Here is a 21,963-nt window from a genome sequence, read left to right on the forward strand (position 1 = left end):
ACAGTTCATGGAAAGCAGCAAATGCAAGATTTCTCTACAACTTGTGCTGTTACAAGCAGCCAAATAGAATTTCAGCATGTGTATTCATAAAACACAAGGATGCCCACACTTAGTTCCGCAGAGCAGAAAACACGATGCACTTGCTAAGAGAGCCCACAGCAGGTTAGGCACTTACTGATATTTCCCCAAACACCTCATGTGCCTGGTCTGGCTTTGATGCAGTGCCTTCCAAATGTTAAAAACAGTGAACTTCAGCATCCTTAAAACAACTGCTCCTGCTGAGTAAAGTAGCCTAAATGTGGTCCTCATTCAAAACTGTATGTTTTTTGCTGCAGAACAGACTTCAGTGTATTATACAGCCTGCACTGTGCTGAGATAAAGGATGCTCAAGGAGCACTGGAGCACTGGTATCCCATTGGGTCTCTCAAGAAAACAAATTTCACACCTCAGGAGGCTTCTCAAGAAGATTTTAAATGCATACACTACAAAATTATTTCACAGCTGTACCAGTACCTTAACTCTCTGACCAAAATGAAAGACCAGACACACTTATAAGAGTAAAGCCTTGGTATCCAACTGTGCTATAAAAAACAGGCTTTTGCTGTACTCTCCCCTGCTTTTTTGGAGATCAAACAGTTACTACTACACATTCCAGTCCTCTTGGTTTATTTTTATTTTAAGCTACTGTAAGAACATTTCAATAGGAGAACAGAAGACAATTACCATGCCTCCAGACAGCAATTTGAACTTTGTGGAGCTTCTGCCTGGTAGCTTTGAACATCATTTTTCTGAAGTAAAGTACAATTTTCCCCCTACTCCCTCCTTGCAAATGGTTAGGACAACATACCTGTGGAGAGAAAATGCATCCTCCTACTGCCCCAATTTTCTCCTTTAATAAGTATAATTAAACTTCTAGCAGTTACAGGCAGCCTGGACTGTAAGTTCCTGCTGGAACTTAAAATATACATCCCTACAAGCCCCAGAATGCATTTCTGATGGGCCACACAACCTCAAGTCATCTTTCTAAATATTTAATGGAGTGGTACAGGTGACACAAAGCGAAAAAGAAGAAAAAGGAAAAAGAAAACACCAAACCATTATTACCATTGATTAAACCATGCTTAACCATCATTAACTCTTCGCAAATTAGCCTTCTGAAAATCACTTCACCTGCAGAAACACAAGCAGGTGTCATCCCCATAATCATTCTTTTGTCACTCCTTGAGACCTGTATTATGCCTGAACACCCAGTCCTCAAGGCTGTGCTGCCTTTTTTGTTTATTTAGTTATAGACTTTCAGGAAAGACCCCCATTCACCTTAGCAAAACCAGCACAACATAGACTTGGAACAGCCTACAACATGGTAAAAGCTGGTGCTGTTTTTTTCAGCCTCTTATAAAGTCTGACACCTAGAGATAACAATGTAAATGTCAGCATCTTTAATTGCCCATCATTTCTGCAGAAATAGCCAGTACTTATTCTAACACTCCCAAACTGTTTCCCAAGTTTTATACATGCCAGAAACCCCTACTGTTTCCTTCCAAGAGGCCTCTCTCTCCCATTCACTCCCGTTCACATTTAGGTCCTCAGGTACTGTCAAAAGAAAAGCTTTCAACCACTCAAAACCTAATGGGGAACACAAAATAGGATTCAATATCAAAATAGGTAATGTCATTAATGCCAGCCTTTAATCTCCTTTTGCTTATTTAATTAAAAGGGGGAAAAAAAAAAAAAAAAAAAAAAAAAAAAAAAAAAAAAAAAAAAAACCACAACCAAACTGCCACAAAAAGGTTTGAATGAACAACATGCCACACAACCAAATTTTGCCACATACTTTAGATCTAGAGTGCTCACCTTTGTCAAATTTCAGCTACACCAAGAGAACCGAAATATCAAATTATCAAAACAAACATTTGCTTGATTTCAATACAGTTTAACAAGGAAATTAATACCTGGGCTGGAAGAGAGAGATCTAACTGAGCTCCTGGCTGAATGAAAGGTTGCAGACTGATGTTATCTACTGTCTGCTCTTTCTGGTGTGATTGCCAGGGACCCAAGTGCACCTGCATAGGCAACAACTGCTCTGAAGAGCCTCACCAAGGATTTCACCTATCCCCCACAAACTCCTTCCCCAGAATGCCTAGCAAATAAAGCTGTCAAATACAAAAGGATGTCTAAGTTCAAATATAAGGTCATCCACAGTTTCTGCAGTCATGAAATCAAATATTAAAGAAGCCCTTGCTTAGAGTAAAAAAAAAAAAAAAAGTTAGAAAATAGTTAAAAGTGAAAAAGCTATCTGTGGAAACAAAGGGTTTTAATGAAAAATATTTCTTCTACAGCGTACTATTCGCAAGTGCAAGGCAAAAAATGACACTCATTCATATTAGCACTTTACTTGAATGCATCTACAAAGTATCTTTTTCTTTAGACACAGATACACATGTGTTCAGACCTATCAGAATTCCAAAACGCAAACCCTATTTAATATTAGGCAATCATATTTGTACATCAAGGCCACTGCAAAAAGTCTAGGTAATTTGCAAACTCATACATTTACTGTGTATCAGAGTATCACAAAAACTCCTAAATGAAAGTGACACTTTATATCAGGAAAAGTGCATAATAGATTCGATGCCCAGTATTTGAAACAGATGTTCTGAATAGCTCTGGCTTGATTTTCATCCCACCTCAACAAACAGCATGCTTTGTGCTGAGATGGAAAGAAAAGGGAATGCTTAAAAACGCTGTTTTATTCCCTACCAGAAGGGCCAAGTATTAATGATGCATAAATGTTTCCAAAAAAAAAAAAAAAAACCACCTTAAAAGCTTGGAGGCCATATGTTATCCTCACAGCTACACTAAAGCATGGAAATATGACTTTGTGTGTTTACCAGAGTAACAGCCAACTCCACACCTAATTAAGATTTCATTAGTATTTCCACATTCTCAAAATCGGTCCAAGGCTCAATCTGCTACACCTGCCAACAGAAGTTATAGTAGTATTTCTTTTTTGCCCATATATCCCTGTTTACCACCAGCCTAATTATAAATATACATACCTTCTACTTTCTGGCACTGAAAAAACCTTCAAATTATGACTTGCGTCAGTCAGCTCAAAACCGCAACATTCACGACAGAGAAAGTTCCAATAGTCTCTTTATGTGATAATCTCTGACTGTCATTATTAGTGAACTAATAATTAATCCCAAAGCCCAGTGGGCTGAAGAGAAGACAGGAAGGAAGAGGAAAGGCTTAAGTGACTTCAGTGGGAGAACAGGCACCATCTACCCCTTGATCCACTTATTTCAGGTTTGAACATGGCCGTTTATTAATGAGCTTCAACAATACTAAGAAATAATAAAAACATCAAGTTGGGCAAAAAACAAAATGAACTGTACCTGCCTGAAAATATAAAATGGAGAACCCACAGCCCTTTCTGTTGTTGTCAATTGATATAAACTAAAACCAAAACAAGCAAACCCTTTGCCCCTCCAAAAAAACCCAAAAAATCCACTTGCTTAAATGAAGCTATAATGGACATTAGTCTGCCCATTCAAGGAAACTGGAACTGCTGTGCATTATGATAAGTTTCACAACACCCAAGTTGTGCAATATTTAGTATTTACTTAAAATCTATTTTTCATCATCTTTTCTGAAGATTGCCAAGATCTTCAGCTCTTGGGTAAATAAAAGAATCCCAGGCCACCTAGGTATGATTACAAGGGCAAATTTGTTCACAGAGGCTAAAGTTAGAATTGAAGAGTGAAGGTCTCACCTTGTTTTACCCAGGAAAATGGTTGGGGGTTATTATTTATCTGCTTCACCACACGTTACTTAAATTTGCTTAGATGTTTGCAAGTCAATGAATAAAAATAAAGCTTACTAAGATATTTTAAATTTCAAAAAGTTAAGAAGGAAAGATACTTCTTATTTTCTTCTTCCCCCAGTAACTTTCATTCCCCAATGGCATTGATAGATTCATTCAACTCTGATAAGTATGACCAAAACCTTCTGGTGGAGTCAGCTCCCACACACTAACAGACACCAGGTAGCAGGGGATGTCCATGTGTCCTGGACACACGGCAGCAACACACACAGGGATCTCATCCAGAAGAGAAAGTCTACAGGCCACAGCAGCATGAATAGCTATGTGGCAGCCTCAGTGAGCTGCAACTTCCCAAGGATTTCAGCTAACATCTGCTGGAAGCCCACAATGCAGCCTCCCTATCCTGCAGCAGGCTGCTAGTGAAGTCGATCTGAGACAAGAGACAGAACGAGAACAAACCACAGAAGAGAAAGGAGAACAGATTCTGAACTCTTTGCATATAAAAATAAGATTGGAGAAAACATTCAGTGCTCCAAAAGAAAACGAAGAAATAACATAGTAGTAGTAGTAGTAATAACAAATGATAAATTTTGATAAATCAAACAACACCAGGCAAACCTCTTTCTCCCTTTGGAATATCATGGGATGTGGTGATATCAGAGTAGTGCTATGCCAAGAGAAAATGAGCAGCACCAGATGTTCATGTCTCCACACTAGTGGAGGTCATGTGCCACAGAGAGCAAATACTGTGAGTGTGTGTGCATAAACCTTTGGTCCACAATAACCTACATCACAAATCTGGCACATATGCAGTTTTCTCTCATCCATTGTATGGCCACAGGAACATCAGCAAGCTTACTGAATCATCCAGTTTGCATATCATTTGGAAAACAATGCTTTAACATTTGCAAGTGCTCTAGAAGAAAATCTCTGATTTAGTAGCCCAAATAAAGCCTGGCTATTAATTCCAGGTCACATTGTATAACTGAATGTGATTAATCTAAACTGTGACAACAGATTTGAGCGCTTACCCAGAATGTTTTCGCTTTTGTGCTTTCCACAAATGTTAACAAAATGAAAAAGGAAAACAGAGTACAAATGACATCACAAGACACTGGAATCTCAGGCAGCACAAGTTGCTCTGCTGATCAACTTGGAAAAAATTTCAAGAAGGCTGAGCAAGAGCTGTATTACTATCAGTCTTCTCTCTTTATCATTCATCTAAAGCCCATTATACAAAGGTATTTTTCCTTTGAACTTCAGTGATCTTTAGGTCTAGTTACCTTTCACTGTTCTGTCAAAGGACTTAAGAGACCATTTGACTTTTCTGACTTGAGTGCCAAGATGTCATCTTTGATAAATCTTCCATAATCCTTCAGAAAATTATTTCTCTAATCATTAACTAGTATCTTATCACTACAAATCTATTTTCAATTATTATTCTTATAACAATAAGGGAGGGACACAATATTAATTCACAAATGTAATGAATACCCTTGCTCTCTCTCCAAGAGGTAATGACAACAACAACTTGCGCAGCCCAAAAAATGCCTTGGCCTTCAACACAAAGCTTCACAGGCCTTGATGTTGTCTCAATGGACAACGCTATCATCACTTTGCCAGCAGTTTGCCAAGGAATACATAAGCAAAATTTTAGCTGTGGATCTTTGTGTTCAGAATCAACAATTCCAAAACAAACCCATGGCCAACTGCCCAGTTAACACGAAATGCTTTTATGCAGGGTGTGGAATATGAATAAATCTAAGCCCAGTTATGTTGGACCAAGAGGCAGGCACTGTGACTGCCCTGTCCAGCGCATTTACTGACTCAAAGACAGCTCATCTTGCTTGACCCTCCTGAGGGATGTGAATAAGTAACAAACAGAGGAACGATTTTAAAGAGTCGCACGCTATATTGCCTATGGACACCATTTCTCTAGCATGATCATTTTCCAGTTCATTTACTGCAAATGTTAACACTAGTAATAGACAATCACAACCATTTACCTTTTATTTCAGTAACAGAGTGAATACAAGACCTTAAGATTTAAATTTCTCTCACAAGAATTTGTATAACATAAGTTATTTAAACTGTAACATCACTTACACCAGCAAATAAGGAAAGTGGATAAACACGTGTTTTTGTGAAAAGGTTTTCCTACTTCAAATCAAATATGAAACAGAAAACCCAATAGTTTCTCCAAAGAAATAGGCAAAAACAAAATAATACATTACTGTAAATCAGAGAAAAAATATGCTGAACACAGACTACATAACAACCCTATATTAAATTTTAGAGTCACAGGAAATAGAATATTTGCATTCTGTCAATTTCCAAATAGAATAATTCCGGCCAAATAAAATCTCAGAAGTCCTTAAAAGTTGATCAGCTAACTATATACACAAATTCATCAGGTAAATTTTTTTTTCTAACTCTTAGCAAGGATACAAGAAAGTCTTCAACTTTATAAATTGCACAGACTTCTGTTAGGGAATGAATTTGCAGATCAGATCATGCCATTAATAAAGTCTATATACAATGTAAAAATGGCACAGGACATACACAGATAGAACGTGTGTTTGGAGGCCAAAACATTTAATTTCTTTATTTGAAAACTGCATGAACAAAAAGGTATTCAAAATATTCCAGAATTATATGTCTCTATACATATTAGCTTAATGTTCAGAAGAGATACAACAGTTCTATGCCACCCAGAAGTTTTGACACTTACTCATTAAAAACAGTGAGTTTTGACTGCTACGACCTCTTGCTACTATTCTATGGGTGAACTTGCATCAGTAAGAAAGCACAGCTAGAAAATGAATAATTTATAACCAAAATATCTCAAATCTTTTGGCATTTTCAAAAGAACATCATCTTTACTTTGATAAAATGCTTGCCTATCTTTCTCTCCTTTTGTGGTAACATTTACCTACTGTATCTTTACTTTTTGCTTTGTATTACAAGAAGTACATTACAACAATAACCAGGCAAAAAACGCACTTTTTTTTTGTCAGAACAGCTTACAACTTAAATGCCCAGCATTCCCAAACAGATGCTAATAAACAGTGTAGAAATCTCAACAATCATTAATACAGTTAAATACATATATTTTAGTATAGTCTTTCCCTTTTAAAATTAACTTATCTAAATTTTAATCTCCTCAGATATCTTCTTGAGGCTCCAGGTAAAAACACCATATACAGGGAAGAGTGAACAAGTCTCTCTGAAATCTACGAAAACAGAGCTTTTATTCACTTATTTGCCATCAGAAGCTAGAGATACCCTGGAGTACTGCATTTGAAAAAAAATGTCTACAACAATAATATACTACAAGATGTGTAAAAGTTCTCCGTAGTTCATTTTAATTTTAGTATGAAAAGTTTGGACTCTTTTTTGTTTTGTTAATCTTGTTTTGGTTTGTTTTTTAAGAGAGAAAAAAATGAGAACTACGACATTTAGAAGTCAGACCAAGAAGAAATGAGTTGTAACAGTCCAGTACAGAAATTCAAGCAACAATTCACTTTTGGAAAGCATACAGAAGTCTCAAAAGATTAATAATGGGAGGTTAAGAGCAGCATTTTTCATTGAAGACTGTATGCCAGTCACATAATGCAAACATATTGGCATGTAAAGTCACTGCAATAGAGCATTAAAAAGTCAGAAGCAAAGTGCAACTAATTCAGACAGTAAAATTGCTATTTTAATGGCATTTTTTCTGATTACCAAATACCAGCAATCCTAATCCTAAATCCCTATGAGTAACTAATTTCCTATTCTTCTCTCTCCTATACTCAAATTTACTCATCAGAACCATATATTAGAGATGAATGGGCCTTCCCCCTGCTTGGATTTTGGAAAGCCATCAGGTCCTGACTGCATTCTGGAGATCTGAGCACGAACCCTGCTGCAGAATCAGACATTTTTGAAGGGAAAAGGTGGAACAGAAATTAAGTGGATTCTGACAGGGTTAAAGGTTTTGGGGTTTCCCCCCATGTTGTTCCTGTTTTCCATCAACAGAATGAAGTAATAAAAGAATGTTATTTTCCTTTGCTTGTGCCTGTTTCCCTCTTCCACAGAGGGAGCCTAGCTAGCTACTTTGACCTACAGGCTAAAGCTTTAGCTGCATCAAGAGAAGCTGAAATTAATCCCTCCCTAACTTATCTGTCTTTAAAACCTTCAAAAACCTTTACAACCTCCAACTACCGACCAGGTGAGACAAGGACAAGAAAGAAATAAGAGTGTGTTAAGAACAGCTGAAGAAGCATTTGCAGAGATAGTATCTTTTTTCTCGTATCAGCAGATTAAGAGATATTGGAGGAAATAAAAGCTTTTTGACACTCAAAGCCTTTATTGGACTTGAAAAGCTACAGAAAACATGAATCTAAGTACCAAATCAAAAATACTGGGTTTATGTGATTGGCTTTGTTCCAGAACAATTACACAAATTTTAGAAAAGGGGAGCTAGATATCTATAGAGCAGAAAAAGCTTTTGGCAGGGCTGGAGGCAGTAACTCCTAACATGTTTCTCAAACATGAGGAATAAATACTCAGCACCCAGAGAACAGCTGAGAGTTAGGAGGTGATACTGAGGGAAAACAATACTCTGCCATAACACCAGTGTCTCCATTGCACTTATTATCTAATGAGATTCTTCTTTTAGCACTAATGTTAATTTTTAAAGGATTTTTTGCACTTTTCTTGAAAGACAAGACTATTAGAGGCCCTTTTTCACAATGAAAATGCTCCTTTTCTGAGTTACTTTGTCTATTACTCATTGCCTGTGTAAGTTCAGTCTGGTATATATAGATTTTGCCCACTCCAACAGCACTCAATGCACTGAATAAAGCACACTACATGTTGAAATTTTCACATACAGAATTATCAAGAGAGTCCATACAACACTGCAAATTGAGAGATACCTTACAGTTCTCCATCCAAAGAAAGTTTTTACCTTAGGACGAGTTTGCAGATGTTAGGGAGCAGGAAGAACAGCTAGGAAACTAACAGCTTTTGCAGATGTTAGAGAACAGTTTGGAAATTTCTCTGGAGAAATCATCTGTCTTATCTGAAGACCAAGTAGCCCATCATATACTCTGTGTGCAAAAAGGCATATAGCCATATCATAGTCGAAGTGAGGTTTGGGTTGCAAGGGACCTTAAATATCATCTAGATCCCCATATCTTGGGAAAGAAAATAAATAAGCAAACCAAAACCAAGCAGTCCTACTGCCTTGTTTCTTGAAGCCAGAGTACATGTACCGGTCATGTTACTGTTTCAAATAAGGAGCCCTTGTTTGTTGAGAGCCATCCTTAGACTAGTGAAGTGTTGTGTCTCCTCAGATCCCACAGAAATAAATTTGAGAGCCTTAATTTTCTAATGGCTTGAATACGTGGACTAAAATACATCAGGAAATGCACCAAATCCCTAATCCCTCAAAGCTAAATCAAAAATGTATCACCACCTTCTGTGGAAATTTTGCTACACACAGCCAGAACAAGTTTGACAGCATGTCACATGAAATGAAGTGGCTAAGTGGCAATTGCCACCTATTCGTATATATCAAGAATGTTGGATGGCAAGTATCCCTCACAGACAACAAAAACATTCTGAGTCTGTAGTTTCTCTCCCTCTATATAGGAATCACAATTTCATTAACACGTCACTCATAAAGATATTATTACCATAGCCAGCAATTCAGAAAGAGTAGTAAAACAGCAGAAAGAATTATGATACATTACTTTAATACTATAATTAAGATCTCTCCCATTTTCAATTAGCACCATAAAGTCCTTTGATTCACTAACTGCAGAAGATTTTACAAATATGAGAGATACTTGATGATCTTTTTGAAATATCATCTTAGGATATACACAACTTCAGTAATAGAAGCCAGTGTTTTGGCAGTTATTCGTAATCAGTTTTCTGAAGATCACAGAACCACAGAATGGATAAGTTGGAAAGGGCCACAGACAGTGTCCTGGTCCAACCTCCCTCCTCAAGCAGGGCCAGTCTACAGCACACTGCACAGGAGTGTGTCCAGATGGGTCCTGAACACCTCCAGTGAGGAAGACTCCAAAAACACCCTGGAAAATCTCTTCCACTGCTCCATCACTCTCATAATAAAGAAGTCCGTCCTCACGTTTCGGAGGAACTTTCTGCGTCTTAGTTTCTGCCTGTTCCCTCTTCTATTGCTGGGCAACACCGAGAAGATCCTGGCTCCATCCTCTTGGCACTCTCCCTTCAGATACATACACTGATGAGGCTCCTCTCAGCCTTCTCCAGGCTAAACAGGCCCAGCTCAGGCTTTACCAAGAGGGGTGCTCCAGTCCCCCTCACATCACAGCCCCCTGCCCCACGAGCTCCATGTCTCTCTTACCACGTAGCCCAGAACTGGACACGGCACTCCAGATGTGGCCTCACTAAGACTCACTAGTTGAGCAGAGGGGCAGGATCATCCCCTATGACCTGCTGGCAACGTTCTTCCTAATGCACTCCAGGACTCCCTTGGCCTTCTTGGCCCCCAGGGCACACTGCTGGCTCATGGACAGCTTGTTATCCTCCAGGACCGCCAGGTCCTTCTCCACAGAGCTGCTTTCCAGCTTTTATTGGCACATGGGGTTATTCTTCCTCAGATGCAAAACTCTGTACTTGCCCTTGTTGAATTTCAAAAGGTTTTTCTCTGCCCATCTGAGAAACTCTTGGGATTACACGTGCAGCTAACCTCCTAGCCTCATCAGAGCAAATGTCTTGCCAAAGTCACAGATTCTACAAAACACTTAAAGCTCACTAAGCAATGCTCAATATCACACACGTGTCACCTCTGAAATCAAACTCAACAACAACAGAAACGAGTTGCAAGGCAGAAAACAATATAAACTAACAGATAACAATCTAAAATCTTCACAGAATTCAGAATAAGGTAGTACATTCCCCTCCACACAAATCTTAATTCAGAAATTCAGTGTTTTGGCATTTCTAACTAAATGAACTATTCTCATATTTCTCAAACAAAAAAAATGTTGGAGATATTTATTTCATGGAAGATATAAACAGGCAGGCTGTGCACCTACAATTTTTCCATAGAATTACATGCCTAACAACCTCTCCTTGTGACTGACAGTTCTGATAGGCTCAGCTGAAGGCTGATTTTAATGAAACCCCATTTTCCAGGGTGAAACCATTATGCTAGAATTATTTTTGTCCTCATCTTAACTTTCAGCACAAAAAGGTCTCTCCTTTTCTCCTCCATCCTCAATAAAATTTTAAATTGAAATACCGAACTCTTTTTACATAAATTGGTCTACTGACTTTCAGTCAGCTTTGGAAAAGATATTTTCTTCAGCTTATGTAAAGCCAGCGTGATAGATCATTTTGAATAAAATAGGCCTTGGACAATTTCTAAAATAGACCGCTCTGTTCAAATGAATAGGATATATTGGTCACAAGCCCTGGCATCTAGAAGCATTTAACTCGGTATGTCGGATCCAAACAGACACTGAAACCCCAGCAAATCCCAGTCTTCCTCTTTAAAGTGAAGATAAGTTTTAGATGATGACCAATTAGAAAACTAACTCGAAAAGCATTTCAAACCCACATGAAGTGTTAACCAAGAGGACATTGCACTTCTGAGCCTTCAGACAGCAACTTCAGAACCATCACTACCAAGTTCACAAAGAGACATTAAAAAGCCCAGCATCAGCTGGTTGAGTCTCAAGGTCTTCAGATGACATGGCTGTGACACTTCCGTAGAGATTTAGGTGGGGAACAAAGAATGAGCTGTGTGTCCTGTGTCAGCCAAGTGGACACATACTCTTGCTGAAAGCCCAGGTTACAGAGACCATCAGCTGCCAGGGGTGTGAGAGCACACACAAGGGAACACCTGCTCAGGCTTTCTGTTGCCTCAGCCCACTGAAAAATTATTTCATCTCAGTGAGCTAAGGCTGTTTCAGCAAACAACAAATATATTAAAATGCAACAAAAGAAGCAGGGCATGAAGCACGCTGAGGTTTAAGATAAATGAGCAGTCTGGTTACCTGTCAGAAGTCATCTTAAAGGAGTCCATGAGGAAATACAGCTGTCTCATTATTAAAGGGTGAAAGACAACTCTGATGTCAATGAAACACAAGGACTATGACACACAACTAGGATTTAAGAAATGATTCTTCACCAAGTCCTGCTTGTTTATCTGCTATTCATCAAACAGCCCTTCCTGAAGTTAACCATTTCCTCCAAACCCTTATAAAACACAGGGCTGCAGGTTCAAGTCTTCTGTGCACTGTCTTTTGCAGACTAAAACTCTAAAACAAGATTGAGAAAATCTGCACTACAGCTGCATACTGGGCATCAACAGCAGGGATTTGGCAGAAGAGGGTTGCAGAGGTGCCCTGTGTGCAGGCAGCCCTGCGATGGCCACAGCTGGTTGCAGGTGCCTCTGAAACCAGCATAAACAGCCCAGCATCCCCAAAAAACCTCAGACAGGTTCAAAAGTGGTTTAAGAGTGCCCGTGCCAGCCACAAGAGGTGGGACACACAGCACTGGAAACATGCTCTGGGCAGGAGGGATGGCAGCCATGGGTGACCCGTGCTGAGGCAGCAATACCCCCACGGGACTGCAGCTGTGGGGAACCTGTGCCAGGGTAACTGCACCCCCAAGGGCACTTCAGCTTCTCTAGAGCAGGACATGAAGAAAAAGAACAGTGGGAAAAACAGTAAAATGAAGAATAGCAAAAATGTACCCTTATGGCCCATGACCCCACCTCCTGTGCTTCTCTTCAGCTCCCCAAAGGCAGTGGGGAACACTGAACCTAATCTGAAGTGAAAATAAGGGAAATCAAGATTAGGGAAGGGTTAGAATAGGTGTTTGAGCTGAGCCCAAGACAAGGGGAAGGAAAACACTTAACTCTTTTAACTGTCTATATTCTTTGATTTTGCTTCCCCTTCAATACCCAAATCCATGATCAGAGGCTTTTTTCCCTAACTGATAAAAAATTACATTCAACAAAGGTTCCCAAGTCACAACTATTTTGCTCATAACAAATCACAGTACTGAAGTGACAGATTATTTCTCTAGATTTCGCACCAAGCATAGAAATAACAGGCCTTAGCCCATTTGTCTCAATACTTGTACAAACCATCACTGGTACAATTATGGCAGCAGTGTATTCAAAAGCCTGGGTAAGAACAAGCAGATTGCAGTAACATCCCATTAGGTTATCTTTCAACATATGTCTGAGCTAAATAGAGTTGAAAGTTCATCAAAACAGATTTCTCCAGACTGACCAGAATTAGGGCCATATCGTTACCCTACTTAGGAACCACTGACATTGTAATTACTTCAGGCATCCATCTGGCACAAATCACAACATGATTTCATTTCAGATGGCCTCAGCTTTGTTTTTCTCTCAGCTAGACTGTGACATAAATGTGTGAATCTTATAATTTACAACAGGAAAGCATGCAATAGTGACTTCTGCCTCATGACTCTGAAAAGCCCTGGCAATTGCTAATGCCAGGAGATTTACTTTAAAATTCAAATCATGTTTTAATTGACAGTGAACTGGACTTGTAATTCTTGGCTTCTCTTCAATGACCTCACTCTAGCTCATAGGTGTTTCATATTTACTGATAACGATTGGCACACTGCTAGGTAGATGTCAAATTCTGACTGAATTTAATCCAAAAGGCTGAAGTCCTTAGTTCTCTAAATTAGGTCAAACAATCTAAAATAGTGTAGTGCATTTAGCTTTTTATTTTTTCAAATATTTCCACATGGAGATTATTATAGTTTTTAAATTTATTATTTGTGAGGGATTGGGAAAAAAGAAAAAAAGAAATTAAAGCAAGCAATTCTGGCATTACAGACTCTGTAAGAAAAACACTTAATCTTGAATTCAAAATATTACCTAGCTTTTACTCAAAGGTGTTAGCTTTCTGACAACTCAGGAGAGAAAACCTATACACTATTTTTTTTGTCTAAAAACTAGACAGCTGCCACAAGTTCATTTAAATTTCAGAAAGATAATTTTACTTATAAAGACACATAAATACATACACATCTGAGAACCATTGCAAAAAAAAAAAAAACCTACAAAATTAATGTGTTGATACTCAGTGACACAGGTTAAATATCAGATATCTGCAAAAGGCTTTTCCTTTTCTTACAACACAAATTTCTTTAAAATCACCACACTACTATATGCCAGTTTTCCAATGCCGTGCTGATGGTCATTAAGGAATGAATTAGTTTCTGTTCCTCACTATTATGCAGTTGCCTTGTGCTTCACCAGCTAGGAAATGGTTATAAGAACAACAAGGAACCCTATGGGAGGTATGAATCAAAAGGTGTATTTTACAAATTTTCACAGACCAACTTTAGCATTCACCAACAGTTTGAGGCTTGATAAGCTAGAAAGCGTCTGTTGATAAAAATTAACATTCTAGATCTTTGATCATCTGTGGCAACACAAAAACACACAAACCAAAAACATTCCTTTAGGAAACTCCTTCACTTGAAATACTCCAACTGTAGAGCTCCCCCTTAATCTTGTGCTGAACAGCCATTGCCATATCTGATATGATATTGATATGCAGCTAGTTAGTTTCGCTTTGATACACCAAATCACAAGAGATTTCCAGATTTGCTTGAACACCAATACCTTCCATTAGCCTGCTCCCTGGAGTTCTGAGGCCAAAACTAGGTCTTGGTCTTCACCAGGGCTTTAACAGCCTGGCTAAACAGCCTACATTGGCATGGAGTATGAGAGCAGTGAAGTCACTTGGGCCAGGATCTTTGCAAACACAGCTCCACTTACTCCTAATGAGGAAAACTAGTTACCTGTAAGACTGAATGAGAACTGGAGGTGACAAGCCTGGATGCTTGTAAGCAACAGCTGTTTCTGTCATAAATGTCAGCTGTGTTCTGCTTTAATCTGTGCAGCTACAGCTGAGAACCTCTCTAATGGACAGGGGGGCAAAGCTAAAGAGGTTGCTACAAACAATGAAAAAGGGTGTTTCTAAAAGGTAGTCCAGATGGCAGGTGAATCTGGGTCAGAGCTGCATCACATGCTGCCCACTGGAATCTAGAGTATGAAGGCAGGAAAAAGTACTCCTTACTGTAAGTAAGAAAATTAATGCTCTCCCTTAACATAAACAAGTTAGTAGGAATTGATGTCATTAGGAGGAAGCTGCATTTCAGAGAGATAGCCTTAGCATGTTTTTCAGAATAGAAATAGTTTTTAGCTCAACATAAGCAGTAAAACATAAAATTGCATTAGAGCTGTAGCAGAACATGCTTGAAGTTCTGACTGGTTGTATGTTAGTTCAAAAGGTTATAAATCATAGAGGTCAAGTCTCTCCTTGGCAGTAAAATGCTGCAGTAAAAACTGATAGTCCAATGATCTCAAATTGTTCTCCTGTCCTCATCACAGTCTACAGTGCTTAGTTTTCTAGGAATCTTCATCATCATTACAGTCTCCTGAAGAGTTATTTCGGTGTTTCTCCAAATGCCCTTCCTGCATGACCCTGCCGTTTTCAAGGTATTTCCCTTAGCTAATGCACTTTCTTGACCTTGTCCTGTTATTTACTCCAGAGATCAAAACCACATCATCTTTACCCTTTCCCACTCCTTAGAGATGTCCCAGCTTCTCAACATCTATTTAAGACTTTTCTCCATAATGGCCATGCTACCCTGAACTCTTTCAAGATACTCTAAACAAAACTATTTTTTTCAGTTCAAACCTCCACACCAGCATCAATAAGTGTCACATGTAGTTTTCCTCCCTTTTGTATCAGATGATATTCTAATGTCACCTTTTGAGCACTTAGATGATCATAAAAAGCCCTGGTGCAATACCTGGCATGTTCTGGATTGAAAAGGGGGGCAATAGAGAATATAATATACTATGCAACTCCACACACAATCAGCACACTGCTCTGAGGCATGCCTCCAAAATGCATAAATTGCAAAAAGTAAAAAAGGTGTTATGGCAATGGGAAAACAAAAATATGGCATAAACAATGCCTAAATGCTCAGTCCCTGCTTGCAGCTACAGGATTGTGACTCGTCACCTAACATTGTATGCCTGAATCAATCCAAGAGAGTTTAACTGTGGCTGCCAAGCCCACATTTTTGTCCCAGCCATGCACTCCCATGCCCTCTCTGGCACATATCTGACCACGGTATGAATCATTTCATCTTGCTAGACCAGCAGAAAAACAGGAAAGTCTTACTTCCTAAGAGAGCTTCTTCATCTCCATTTTCAGCTTTTCTCCAGTCAGCCTTTGTGAAAGACTTCTAAAGGCAAGGTGGTCACAATGCTGGCCAAGCTCTTCCTGATGCCCTTTTTCAACCTTGTTCCCACCTGCCTCAAATTTTCCCAATTATCCCATCTGTAGCAGGCTGACCCTGGCTTCATGCCAGATCCCCACTAAAGCTGCTCTATCATTCCCTCCACAGCTGGACAGGGGAGAAAAAACACCTCAGAAGGCTCATGAATCAAGGTAAGGACAGGGAAAGATCATTCACCAATTACTGTCATAGTCAAAACAGATTCAACTCAGGGAAATTAACTAATTTATTACCAATCAGATCAGAGTAGAAAAACACAAAATATAACCAAATTTTAAAACACCCTCCACCCAGCCCTGCCTTCTTCCCAGGCAACTGAATTTCACTCCACATTTTCTCTACCACAGGAGGATATTAAACGGGAGCTGTGGTCAATTCATCGCACACTGTCTCTGCCACTCCTTCCTTCAGAGGGAAGGACACTTCACACTCTTCTGCTCCAGGGTGAGGTCCATCTTAGGGGAGACAGTTCTTCATGAACTTCTCCAACATGAGCCCCTCTCACAGACTGCAGTTCTTCACAAACTGCTTCAGTGTGGCTCCTTCCACAGCGTCACAAATCCTGCCAGCAAACCTGATCCAGTGTGGGTTTCTCTCTCTCTATGGATCCACAAGTCCTGCCAGGACCCTGCTCCAGAGCAGGCTTCCCACGGGGTCACAGTCTACTCCAGGAATATCCACCTGCTCTCATGTGGGCTCATCCACAGGCTGCAGGTGGATCTCTGCACTCCCATGGATCTCCATGGACTGCAGGGGCACAGTTGCCTCACCACGGGCTGCCCCATGGGTTGCAGGGGAATCTCAGCTCCAGTGTCTGGAGCAGCTTCTGCCCCTCCTTCTCCATGGACCTTGGGGTCTGCAGAGTTGTTTTGTATACTCTCACCTCTCTCTCTGGCTGCTGTTGCCATTGTGCAGCAGGGTTATTTCCTTTGATAAATCTGTTACTCCAGAGGCATTATTACCATCTCTGACTGGCTCAGCCTTGGCCAGCAGCAGGTCCATCTTGAACCAGCTGGCTTTGGCTCTATCAAATATTGGGCAAGGGTCTGGCAGCTTCTCATAAAAGCCACTCCTATAGCCCCTCCTGTTAACAAAACCTTAAGACACAAACCAAATATACCAGCCCTTGTTATTATTTCAGTCATCCCTGGAAAACTTCAGTTTTTAATGCATCTGCAGGGAACAAAATAACAGGAAAAAATTCTTAGCTGGCTCTCCTCTGTGTTTGGAGATGAGGGACATCCACTCACCCCACTATCCTAACAGGATTGCTGCACAATCCTGTGCCAGAGATTACACATAACTGGCAGCATGTTTAAGCTCCTTTCAGTGGCATATCTAGAAACAAGCACTGGGAAGATGTTTGGCCTAAATCTGCCTTTAGGACACAACGACCTTACTGCATCAAACACACAAATGTTTCAGGCAACATGGTGCTTTTCTCATATGAGCCTGCTTTTAGACCTGAACTTTACCAAACACTACAGGCACTAAGGCAGCCTGCAGTTCTGACAATTCTCCTGTGGTATTTCGCTTGCTCCCTCGTCTGCTTGTTTGTTTTGAAGCAGCCCTACTCCTTTACTGTATTCCTCCATTCATGCTTCCAGATATGCCAAGAATTTGCATTTCAGTGTTAACATTGCCAGAACACATTTCGTCACTCTCAAGAGAGTTTAGGGCCCCTGGCCCACTATAGATATGAACACAGAAATAAAAAGCATAGCAATTTTAAAATTGTGTGCTTTCAGCTGCATCAATTTCCCATTAATTACAATAGCAAGGGGGCAAAACTGGCCCACATTAAAATGGTAAATGACAAGAGAAATAAAGGGCCCACAGATAATCAAATTCAGGTGTAAGGTATCTTGTCTGATTTAAGAGCAAAACTTCCTGAAAGTGGGAGAGTTATTCTGGATACAAACTTTCTATTCAAAGTAGCAACTTTCTAGGAGACACTTGCTTTACTCCCTGGCTGGACCGTTTAGAAATAAAAAGGAAAATGTAATAAATACATACATTTATTTCATTCAGTTAAAGACAGAGGTCCAAAATAGACTATAAGTAGGGCATCTTCAAGTACATGCTGAATTTCCCTGCAAGTAAATATACACAAGGTCAAAAAGGAAATTCAATGCATGTTTACCTGTTGAATCTCCATTCTTTTTGAAATTACACAATGTAGCAGTTTAACTTCTGAAAAATTATAATTGCACAAGATCTACACAAAATCCACAAATGCTATCAAACACACAATACATTCAAGAGAAAGAAAAAATAATATTATTTTATGCATATATTATTTTATTGCATATAATAATATTATGCATATTATTTTAATGCATATATATATTAAAACATATTTTTTAAAATATGTATTTTAATGCATATTGTGTCTACAAGTTCCTGGAGACATATTATGCTTGGCTGCCATACCTATGGGTGGGCAAGTGTCAGACAGCAGTCTATTTTGCTTTCCCTCTATCTTAATGAGCCCCTTTCTATCAAATGCCTCCTATTAATCTGATGTGGTGTGCTAGGCATAATTTTGTCCTTCAAACTTTTGACAATTTTTTAGTCTGAACCTACGTAAAGAGATGTAATTACAAGGCACTGTAATAGCCCTCGTAGCACTGCACACCAGTGCTGCCATCACTTCCAATCAGGAAAACCCCACTACCAGCTTAGAACTTAGCCAAACTTTGATTGCAAGGACATTTTTTGTTGGTCAGTGTCTGTCTCAGGTGGATTTTTTTGGGAGCGTGGCTAACTCGAGGCATAACCTATTGGCAAAATTAGAAGGAAGGACCTATTTTTTGCCCACAAATCTAGAAAAGCTTATTGGATGTGAATGGCTTAGTAGATAGGGTGTGGGATAAGAAAATACAGGGGTGTACTAAAAGTACTTGATAAGCCTGGGACAACACGGAGAAAGAAATTTTATCAGGGAGCCAGGAAAATCAGAAATAGGAGGCTGAGACATACACATAAAAGATTGGAATGAATCACTTCCACATGTTGCCTGCTGTATGGTAGTGCCATGGACTGCAAGGGGCAATAAAGGATCCAGTCCATCTAACCCACTGCCAGTCCCTGCGCTGTCCCTCTATCTGGCTGTCAAGTAATGTGAGCAGTCACACACTGTCAGCCAGGAATCAGCCATTTTAACCTTGCCCACTGGTCTTTGAGGTAGTTCTGCTACCAATTTGACTCTGCTGTAGCTCCCTGTGTCTCTAAAGACCCTCCTAGCAAACGCCACCATGTATAGTCTTTACACCAGTGCCTGTTTTGGGGAATTTCAAGAAGTATCACAGTATAGCTAACATAGCTGTTTCCACAAAGTTCTGGAACCACTGACACCCTCAGGATTTACTCTGATCTTCCTTTGGTTTCCCGCAAGTGCTACCCTTCCCCTTCATCCTTTGATTTAGACACAAGCACTTCCTGGCACACCCCAAAGAGCTGCTACAATCCAACATCACAGTATTCTGCTGTCTCCTCCCAGACTTCCTTTCCTTGCAACAAGAACATTACCACCAACAATATCAAGATCTAAGAGCTCCCCTAGTGCCTGGTCCAATTTCCTCTGAAACACCTCAAATGCCAGGATAGTTCCAAAGATAATTCCAAAGGTTATTCAGTGATATCTTCTGACAGACACAAAAAAATTCTAGGTGCAGCCCAACTATCTCTGTGCAAGAGTCATATTTCTGGACTTACAAGAGAAAAAAAAAAAAAAAAGAAAACAAAAAACAAAACACCAAACCACCACCCCAACACACCTCCCTTTTAGCCTGGACTGCCCAGCAGATACATCTTTTATAAGTACTGACAGTCACTCTTTGTTCACTGCTTGCTCTGTGTTAAGTGGTCTACTGAAAGATGCAGGTTTTCTACGGTTTTCTGTCCTCTTACAGATACTACTAAAACAAGGTGCTTATTTAGTTATCCTATTAGATAATCTTATGATTTCAACTTTATGTGGGAAAGCTGCCCCCACTGTTTTCCTCCACATTTTACAAATTTGATAAATCTACAAATATGCAACAGTTTCACTGCATGAACTATGTTTTTCACAAATCATCATATTCCTACTTGGAGACCTGTCAGTTTTGCAGGAAGAGCAGAGATACCTCAAGACTTTTAGTTCAAGTTTAGTGCTTCCTGATTTTGATTAAGGGAAAACTAGACTAGTCTCTCTCTGCTATTTCATTCTTTGATTAGGACACTGATCAAATAATTTTTTCCACTGATAAACTGGAATTATCATTATTGCTGACCACTGTAACATTATACTCCTCTTTGCTTTTTTGGTCCAGTTAAATATTTCTTCTTTTCCACTTCTCATTTTCAAACATATTGCACTCACCTTGTGCAGGCTCAGTTGTAGAATGTTCTTTATCTGGAAATAAAATCTTGTGTGTGAAGTTTTGCTGTCCTAATTCTACTGTTTTGTTAATCACAGTCTTTGCTATCGCCCTCCTTATCACTATCACATTTCTTATTTCACCACTTAACAATATTCCACACTTCCTAAAGCAAATTGTTTACTCAATACGCTATTGATAAGCAATTTTGCAAAGTACCAGCAACATTCAAGCCCTGTGCATTCAGATTTGGTCACATGCTACCTTTCCCCAGAGTACATATATCTTTCTGCACACTCAAAAACCTATTAACTTGCCTCAGTAAATTCCTTGGATACCTGTTCCCATTTCTCAAATGCAAATAACCACTGTGCAGGCATTGCCTATAGGTCCCTGTATTTTTTAATCATTAAATTCAGCTCTTCACTCACTGCCAGAAAACCACTTTATAACTGGTTGAGTCAGTCAATGCTGCATCCCCTCTGAAACAGTTGTGCACATTCTTTTCCACAACAGACACTCTATTCTTATACATCAATATTAAATTTATATATGGATATAACATATATAAAAATATATATTATATAGAATTCAAGTTTTTATAGGAATTGTGTTGGTTTCAGTAATAACCTCTGCAAAACACTGAAGTAATTTCTTTTCAGCTGATAAAATCTTCACCATCTTTCACCTAAACCAGCAAAGCATAATGCCAAGCTAATTGAAAGTCAGCCACATGCTGGCATGAACCATGATGGTTATCGCTTTTGCCTGAATGTCGAATTATTTGCGACTTGTCCCCATTTGTTGAACTCCACCTCAGCTTTGTATTTGCCCATACAAATTGGAATTCCCTATTACCAGAAGATTTTCTTCTGGCCCATCAACCATTAAATGCTATCTTGCACTGCTAGGACCAGATCAGTCAAAGTGTTCAGCTTCTATGAGGGACAGGTGGGGTGTTTTACTCCTACATCAAATAATTTGGCTGTCAAGGCATACAAAATTAATTCTAAGTGCAGGGGAAGAAATATACTCTCTGAAGTTGAAAAGCTTGCCAAAGGGAAAAGTAGCATTAATAAGGAACTTGTACTGCTCATTTACTGCGTGCAACTTTTCAATCTGTTTGTCAAAGCTCTGTAACAGCATGTCCAGAGAGAACTGAAAAGGCAGCTGGATGAAGCTGTTAGAAACACTGACCCAATAAAAAAGGTTCTTACCATTTGCTAGTGGTGAGAACTAACACGGTCCTTCCCTACCCCCACAAAATCCGTGGGAATGTCCTAAATCAGACTCTCCCTTTCTGTCAGCAATTTCCAGAGTTCTCCAACTCATATGTACCCAAAACAACAAAGGTCTCTTCCTACAGCAACATCAAGGAAAACAGCAGCTTCCAAAGAGAACAATCATCACCAGCACTTCTCTGTA

At 39.4% G+C, this 21,963-nt stretch overlaps 1 protein-coding gene across 2 annotated transcripts in view; it reads right to left on the reverse strand.

The window, feature by feature from the left end:
• ZNF385D (zinc finger protein 385D) overlaps window positions 1-21,963 on the reverse strand; it is a 406,562-nt gene that overhangs the window by 371,010 nt on the left and 13,589 nt on the right. The window contains exon 1 of one of the 2 annotated variants that reach the window (XM_066319788.1): window positions 16,057-16,132. The exons of the other annotated variant lie outside the window; for it this stretch is intronic. The gene's annotated coding sequence lies outside the window, so the exon portion shown is untranslated. Of the gene's footprint in view, window positions 1-16,056; window positions 16,133-21,963 lie in introns of those variants that run through there. 2 annotated transcript variants of the gene reach the window in all.

Source organism: Sylvia atricapilla, chromosome 1 (assembly GCF_009819655.1).
Source record: "Sylvia atricapilla isolate bSylAtr1 chromosome 1, bSylAtr1.pri, whole genome shotgun sequence".
Classification (NCBI taxonomy): Eukaryota; Metazoa; Chordata; class Aves; order Passeriformes; family Sylviidae; genus Sylvia; species Sylvia atricapilla.